This window comes from Candoia aspera, chromosome 4 (assembly GCF_035149785.1).
Source record: "Candoia aspera isolate rCanAsp1 chromosome 4, rCanAsp1.hap2, whole genome shotgun sequence".
NCBI lineage: Eukaryota > Metazoa > Chordata > Lepidosauria > Squamata > Boidae > Candoia > Candoia aspera.
Window position 1 is genome coordinate 108320067 of NC_086156.1, and position 9208 is coordinate 108329274.

Genomic DNA, 9208 nt, shown 5'->3' on the forward strand with positions numbered 1-9208 from the left:
CCAACCTGCTTGAAGATTTGATGGATTGTCATCAGGAGTCACATTTATTTATTTATTTATTTTAATTTTACTTATTTATTTTATTTTTATCCTGCCTTTATTATTTTCATAAATAACTCAAGGCAGCGAACATACATAATATGCTTTCCTCCTCCTATTTTCCCCTGTGCAACAACAACCCTGTGAGGTGAGTTGGGCTGAGAGAGAGTGACTGCCACTCACTGAGAGGTAAAATCACTTGAATTTTCAAGGATTAGAACCCAGGCACTGTAACTGGAGGTCTGTGTACAGCTATGCAGCAGTCATGGTTGATTGGGCCTTCCTGAATATCACAACTGGTGGCAGTGATGCATACTTGAGTATTATCCATTTGTGTGAAAGATCATCTTCATCTTCCTCTTCTCCAAAGAGGCTCTACCACCTTTGGGGTTTTCAGACATTCATTTCATGTCTGGATTCTGCTGGAATGGATTATCTGAAGTTGACAAGGTAACTGGCTAATCATTTTGATCAACTTATTAAACAATGTGTTTGCCATAGCAAGGGACGCAGTGGCGCTGTGGGTTAAACCGCTGAGCTGCCGATCGGAAGGTCGGCGGTTCAAAACCGTGCAGCGGGGTGAGCTCCCGTTGCTAGTCCCAGCTCCTGCTCACCTAGCAGTTCGAAAACGTGCAAATGTGAGTAGATCAATAGGTACCGCTTCGGCGGGAAGGTAACGGCATTCCGTGTCGTCATGCTGGCCACATGACCCGGAAGTGTCTACGGACAACGCTGGCTCTAAGGCTTAGAAACGGAGATGAGCACCGCCCCCTAGAGTCGGACACAACTGGACTTTACGTCGAGGGAAACCTTTACCTTTACCTTGCCATAGCTCTTCCAGGTGCAATACTGTATTTTCTTTTTGTTACTTATGGTAGTGGGATCCAACAAAAATGACCTTAAGGATCACTAAAATGTTTCAGAGTATACAAATAGTGAAGTCAGGAGAAGTAGGAACTTTGAAGTGTGGACTTGCAGGAGAGGCAATGCTCCATACAGCTCCGTTCTTTCTCACCCACCTTCAGCAATCTTGCTTACACAAATCCAGATGAAAAACTAGTGGGTAGGTCATGGTTATGTCATACTAAGTGGTGATCACTAGGTTCAAAGCTAGTCCACCCCACCATTGTGTCATTTACAGAATGGTCTGGAAGGGAAGTTTTCTGAAGTTCTCATTAGACATTAAGATTGTTTTCTTGCTGCTGGTAATTACAACTTGTCTCTCTCTTGCCATGTCACTTCGGAAGACCAGAGGACATGTCTACTGTGATAAGAAAAACATTGGGGGGGGGGAGGTGTCCTAGGATTTTGATTCTGAATAGATTACTTTTCCACTGTAATTATCCATTTACACATCATTATTTGAACTGTACCTCTTTGCCCTGGAGACTTGCCATAACCATAAGGACAAGTAGAAATATATTTAATGAAAGATGATGTTGGCTTAGAAACAATCTTTTTATTCAAGATGGTGATACTTAGAATCTTGGTTTTAGTGATTTTACCTCAAGTGGCATGTGATATTTCCAAAGTTAAATGTAGCATCAGTGACCCTCTGCCTTTCCTTCACAAGCAATATCAGTCAGGAGACCTCATTGTTGTGAATTTTCTATCTCAGATCTACATCTTCTATATGATGATCAAGTTCCAAAAACGTCCGTCCGAAGAACTCTTTGAGGACATTGTGTAAGGTTTTTAAAGACACACCCAGAAAACAGAGTATTTTGAAATGCCAGGCCTGTTTTGACATTCACATTAGCCTCAGCTTCAATAACTGGTAGATAGCATCTTCATCATCCTGAACTTCCTCCTACATCATCACATTTTCTCCTTGTTTTTCTTCATAATCCTCACTCACTCAGCTCTGCTGAGACCACCCTTCAGCTGTGCTGAGAAGAAAGCTTTGAATTGTTCCCTCCCCATTTTTCCTTAAATATATAATAATCAAGAATTATACACAAATGGATTTGTATTAAAAATAACTAATAAAATAAAGAAAATAGGGAAGAGAACACACATTTGTGAGCCATGTTATAAGATATTCTGAGGCTGGAATGTCCCTAAAGTAGAAGTATGTTAAAGGAATGGTTGAACTAAGAATATGCATGATCTCCTCAAATTGAAAAAGGGTCATTTACCGATCTAAATGTTATGTTCAGTGCGTAAAGCCAGTCTCTTGCATGGTGTAAGTAACAGCTTTCCCTGGAATTGGATGGGTTCTTCAGGATCAGCAATTACTAATGGGAGATGGTTTTGCAAACTGAGTGTTAGAGCAACCTGCTTATTGTGTCAAGCACAGTCTGAAGGGGGGCTTAGAACTACTCCAGTGATTTCTGTTTCCACATGAAATGCATGTATTTCTCAAGTTTTTTTTTAATCTTGTTTTAAATTAATTTATACAAGGAAGAGACAGTTCCACTTTCTTCTGATGATTCACTATTGAAATTAACTCATCTCCCAATTTCCCTTCCCTTAACAATCCACAGAAACCCAAAATAAACTGTAAGTGTATGAAAACTGCATCTAGCATTACTGTCCTTCAAAGGATTTTTTTCTCTGGTTTACTCATAGAGGCAATGAAGGACACTCTTGAAACCTTATTTAAAAAATGATATTGGATCATTTATTAGTCAGCATATTTGAACTATGTTTTTACTACGATGATAAGAAAAGTCAGAGTAAATGAAACCATCCTATTATATACTCATTGTAATTGATGCAAGCAAAGTTTTAAACGAAATTTAGTGACTGTTATTCTCAAATTTGCAATAGTATGCGTTTGGAAATCAGCAAAAAAAAATTCAGTTTTTTATAACATAGGGAAAATATTATTACATGAGGGAATATTCACTGGAAAAATGTTGAGGCGAAAATTATTCTCAGCATTGATAGCTATTAAAGCATATAAAATCTGTCCTTGTGACAGGCTACTTAAAAGAAAAGAAAAGAAAAAAAAAAGTAATGATAGATTATCAAACTCACCAGAAAGCAAGCATTTTATTAGATTTTGTTTTAACTGAATGCATGATAACAGAATATATCATTCCCATTCCAGGGTCATGACTCCAACCTACCAGCACATCTTGGCCTTAGAATTTGCCATCAAGGAGATCAATAGAAATGCCCATATTTTACTGAATCATACCCTGGGTTTCCATGTCTACAATAGCTACTTCAGTCCAAGTTGGACCTACCGTGCTTCATTGGGACTCTTCTCTACAAAGGGTCAATTTACCCCCAACTATAACTGCGACATGCAGAACAGACCAATAGCAGTCATTGGAGGACCGACTTCTGAAGTGTGTCTACACATGGCTACCATCCTGTCCCTGTACAAGATACCACAGGCATGATGTTTCTATGGAGCATACACCAAGTAGGTAACAATCTATTATGGGAGTATTCATGGCCTGGCATTTGGACTTCAATTATTCTGGGTTTTGTTGTTGTTGTTGGGAGGGAGGGAGGGAGGGAGGGAGGGAGGAAGGGAGGGAGGCAGGTTAGAGGATTAATGGATGTTCTAGGCCTTCCTAAGGATTAATCCTGTCATTTTACTTCTTACTTAAGGGAAACAATTGCTAAAATGGTAGAATATTGTCAGGACTATGGTGTAGAAGGAATATTTAAAGAGAAAATATACAATAACACTATATTTCCCATTAACTCTACTAGACAAGAATAAGGGGGTGGGTGGGGAGGTGTTTTTTTTTTTTTTCTTGTTTTCTTGGTTTTTAATTCTGTAAGCTGCCCAGACTCAGTGTGTGAGTTGGGCAGCCATATAAATTTGAGATAAAGAAAGAAAGAAAGGAAGGAAGGAAGGAAGGAAGGAAGGAAGGAAGGAAGGAAATGGAAGAAATTGCTGGCGAGTCTCAAAGCTATGATTATCTCAATTTCACCATAAACTACTACTGCATTAAGATTGCTACTCATTGCCACCTTGTACATTTCAAGTCCCATTTCGACCAACTCAGCAATGCTATTTGAGTAGCTAACTACTGGGAATCTTTTCCTGAAGGGAAAAACCTGTGCAGGAGGTTTGGAAAATTCTGAAAAATGGAATTATTAAGACTTAAACAGAAGCAATACGAAAGAGAAAAACCAATGGGAGACAGTTGATGAGGTCAACATGGTATCATAAGTAGCTTTCTGAGAATACAACTTCTTCACCCCGCCAAAATGATTAGGTACAATAGCAGTCTTAATCATTAGTAGGAAAACATCAACACTCCCCTTTTTACACTATAGATTAAGATGCAAACCAATCTTCTCTGACAACTTTATATGTCTTTCCATTCACATTAATTTACCATTATCTCCCCTTTGGTTAACAGAAAGCTACCATTCTTCTTCCTGTGTTTTTCCAAACCTAGGTTGTTATATTCCAAGGCTTTTTAATGTGAAATGGCTTTTCATGCAGGCTTCAAAATCAAGCCTTTGTTTTTCTGTTGATGTGAACAGCAGCAAATCATCAACATAAATGCACAGATACATACAGCCTTGTTTGTCCTTCTTCATATATACACAGGGATCTGCTCTTCCTTTTTCAAAACCAAAATTCTGCAGTTTTTCATCTACTTTTTGGTTCCAGGATCTAGCAGCTTGTTTTAACCCATAGATTGACTTCTGCAGTTCACAGACTAGATTCTCCCCTTTTTCATAGCCAGGGGGTTGCTGCATGTATAATTTGTGATCTAAATCACCATAGAGAAATGCAGTTTGAATGTCATAGTGGTTAACTGATATTCCTTTCAGTGCAGCAACTTTTAACAGTAATCTAATTGATTCACCTTTAGTAACTGGTGTAAAAGTCTTGTCAAAGTCTAAATCTTTCCTTTGAGTGAACCCTTTTGCAACCAACCTTGCTTTATATTTTTGGATTTTGCCATCAGCATCCCTTTTCAGTTTGAAAACCCACCTACAACCCAGACAGCGTTCATTGGGAGGTAGATTTACCAGTTTCCATGTTTTATTTTCTTTCAAGGATGCTAATTCCTGTTGCATGGCAGAATGCCAATTTTGTGCAATCTCAGGTGGTAAAGCATTCACTTGTTCTAAAGACTCAGGTTCTGTGAATATGTGAAAAGCCTTTACTGTTTCAGCCTGAAAACGTGATGGAGGAACGCCTTTATTACTCCTCTGAGATCTGCGAGGTAATACAGGGCTTAAATTTTGACTCCTATCACTTTCCTGAGAAGCATCTGTCTCATGAGATAGATCTTCAGTTTGCTTTTCTGGTTTAATGTCCTCATCAGGCAAAAGATCACCATCAGCAAGTCCTTGCTGTTCTCTTGTGGTGGTCAGTTCAACTGGAGAGCTAGAATTTAATCTCCCCCAGTTTTGTTCAGCAAAAGAAGCGCTTTTGCTAATTATTAATTTCTCTCCCATTATGAACCTGTAGCTCCTCTGGCTGTGTTCATAGCCAACAAAGATGGCTTTCTTTGTTGTGGGGCCTCCTTTCCTTCTCTGCTGTTTTGGAATGTGAACCCATGCAGTGCTACCAAACACTCTAAGATGGCTTACCTTTGGTTTCACACCATAAAACAAATGGAATGGAGTGTCCTGAATCACAGAGTTATACAACCTGTTCTGTACATAACAAGCAGTCGATAAAGCGTCTCCCCAGTACTTAAAACATAATTGTGAATCTTTTAACATGCATTCCATCGCATTTTGCAAGGTTCTGCCCTTTCTTTCAGCAACACCATTTTGCTGAGGGGTGTAAGGGTTAGAAAGAATTTGTTCTATCCCCTTTTCCACTAGGAACCTTCTGAATTTGTGAGAAAGGTATTCTCCTCCTCTATCACATTGGAGTGCAGATACAGGCCTAGGGAATTTTCCATTTGCCCACGTCACAAAACTTTTAAATTTCTCAAATGCCTCATCTTTATGTTTTAAGATGTAGATAAATGTGTATCTTGAGAAATCATCAATGATGGTCATTGCATACCTTGCTTGTCCAAGACTTGGAGCAAAAGGACCAATAATGTCAGAGTGTACAATTTCCAAAGGTCTAGTTGTAACTCTGTCACTGTGCTTACTCACAGGAGCTTTTAGTGTTTTGCATTCTTTGCAAACTACACAGTCTAAGTATTTATCACAGGGTTTTATCTTCAGGTCAGCACACAGCTGTGGCATTTGTGCTATATACTTGAAATTAGCATGACCAAATCTCCTGTGCATCAGATGTACACATTGGTCATGATATGGCGTGTTGCCAACTGCAGCCTTGCAGCTTGGCTTCCTTGCATTTTGCACAATGTACAAGGAGTCTTTTAACATACCAGTAGCACACAATTTCCCATTTTTTCGTATCTCACAACCATTTTTCTTAAATGTTATGATATACCCTGTTGCAGCCAATTGTGCCACAGATAAAAGGTTTGATTGTAGATTTGGCACATACAACACACCTTTTACAGTTTCTCCTAAGCAGGATAAATACAAGTCACCTTGTCCCATAATTTTGGTCACAGACCCATCAGCCAAAGATACACTTTTTACTTTCAGTTTTAGACAGTGACACAAAAGAGCTTTTACAATTACACAAATGACAATTGGCCCCAGAATCTAACACCCATACATCAAAATTACCCTTCTCAGCAACCTGTGCAATTTGGGTTGTCTGAAGAGCCTTCTTCTGTGTTGCCCTTGTGTTCTTCTTCTCTGTCTTTCTAGTCTTGGGTCTCATGGCAGAGTCTCTTTGCAAATGTCCAGCTGAACCACAAGTGAAGCATCACTGGCTGGCTAGCGCTGTGGCCTCAGGTTCCTTTCCCTTCTTTTCCCTCATTTTCTGGTTTTTCAGCTTTCCAGAAGAGATGGGGGAGGGGATCTTTCCTCTCTCTTCTTCCATTCAGCGAGTAAGCGCTGTGTAACATACGATGGGGTGAGGTCTGCTTCAGGCATAGCCTCCAGGGTACAAATCAGTGTGTCCCACGTTTCATTCAGTGAGGACAGGAGGATATAGGATTTTGTGAGAGGTGTAAATTCCATTCCTCTCTCCTGCAACTCAACAAACAGCTGCTGAATATAATGCAGGTGCTCAGGAAGGCTATCTCCTTCTGCAAGGTAGGCTCTGTACAGCTTTTTCGTCAGGGTAACTTTACTCCCTACTGTTGCCTTTACATATAAGTCTCTCAAAGCGTCCCAAAGTTGCTTTGCAGACTGCATGCCTCGCACGTGGACTAGCTGATTGTCCTCAACTCCCAAGATAATGGTGGCTCTAGCCCACTCCTCCTGTCTCAGCCATTCAGCACTGGGATTTTGGGGGGGTTGCTCACCAATTGGCAGCCAAAGATTCTCTCTGTGAAGATACATCTCCATCTTCAGGGCCCAATTCAAATAGTTGGTCTCTGATAGGTGCTCCAGAGGCATCGCTGAGGGCTGGGAGGTAGCCATGGCTTCTTCCTTCTTTTGCAAGTCACCTCAGCTGGCTTCTTTGTCCTGTAGATTGGCAGTTGCTGGAAAATCTCCAGGTGGCTCCAAAGAAAATCTTCACAGGTCTTTGCTACCTGCCTTTAAATTGTGCATGAGGTGTGGAGCTGATCTCTCTTGGTTTTACTGGGTTGCTCACTTGGCCCATAACCTGTTGGCAGAATGCTGGGAAAGCCTTTAGCCCAGGAGAGATCAGAAAAGTCACACACCAGGCATTTCTATAAAAATAATTTATTTACAAAAAGCAAAACAAAAGCAAAACTTATTTAAAGGACTTAGCTCTCATTGAGAGCAAGCCTGGCTTGCTACATATCGGCAGAGAGTAAAAAGCGGAAGTAAGAACAAGTCCGGGCAGGTTTCCTCCCCCCAGGTGATTTGCATCAAGCACGTGAATGGAGACAATCAAATACAACCTCTTCACCCAGCCAAAATGATTAGGTACAATAGCAGTCTTAATCGTTAGTAGGAAAACATCAACAATAACTGATATGTCTCTCTTCACTTGAATGTTTCCAAATTTAGCTCAACCATTTTATGAGAAGTATCTCATTCAATAATACTGCTGGGCAAAAAAAATATTTCAACCAAAAGGGAGAATTAGAGACTGGATTTGACATTATCAATTGGATCACATTTCCTAACCTCTCTTTTCTAAAAGTCAGAGTTGGAAGGATAAACCCCATGGATTCCCATGATGTAATGTTCACCATTGATGAGGATGCTATTATATGGCCAAAGAGGTTTAACCAGGTATGGCCCAGTTACATTTTGGCTTGTGGATAGATACCATTTCACCATTTTATGAGCTCTCTTAGATCCAAACTCCCACAGAGCAGTTATGTTCAGATACACAGGACTTCATATACCCCATTTATATATGTCCAGGCCATCTAGGTAACCATTCCAATGGGTGACCCCTTGGGTGCCTTGTAAGGTATGTGTATGAATGGAAGGATGGGGACATTTATGAAAGAGTACCTAGGTTTTTTTGGCAAATTGTCTCAAATAGAAGATAACATTTTTCCATTCAATAAGAGGTACATGGTTATGTAAAAGGATAGATGTACCAAGGAAAACTTGGTCAAAGAAACCATATGATTATTTTTAGGTGAGAGAATGAGGCAATGGGGTTCATATCTATGCTCATATTGAGCCAAAAAGTCCCAAGACATTTTCACCAGCATTGCTGCTTCATCTTCCTTTTTCCTCTACTTATACATGTATACTTTGCCAGCTCTCACAAAATAAAATAAATTTGTTAAATGATAGATCTGAATCAAACATTAAAGAAATGGATGTTACACAAAGCTTTAGTGTGTAAAAGGAAAGTTTTCTTGTACCAATTTGGATTTCATAGAAAAACAAAATGGAACAAAAATCTATCCAGTTTTCAAAGACTTACATACCTTATAGTTCTTTCTTAATGCTCTGCAGAGCTTAATGTTGGTAGGTCTAAGTTCTCTCTCCATCTGAAGGCATCCTTCTCTCTTGGTATTAAACTGAAACAGAAGGAAGCTCCCACATTGTGGTAGGTGAGCAAGCAAAGTAAAATGATACTTCTAAATACAGTGTAACCATTAAATACTATTGTTTTCATAAAGAAAAGGCATTTTCCTTTCTCATTTATGAACAAGTCCAACCTCTATCCCTATGCAATAATAAATGCCATTCAGGTTATACAAGGAGCAAGATAAAAGGGAAACCATTTTGCTGCTATAATTGTCTTTGATGTCCACCA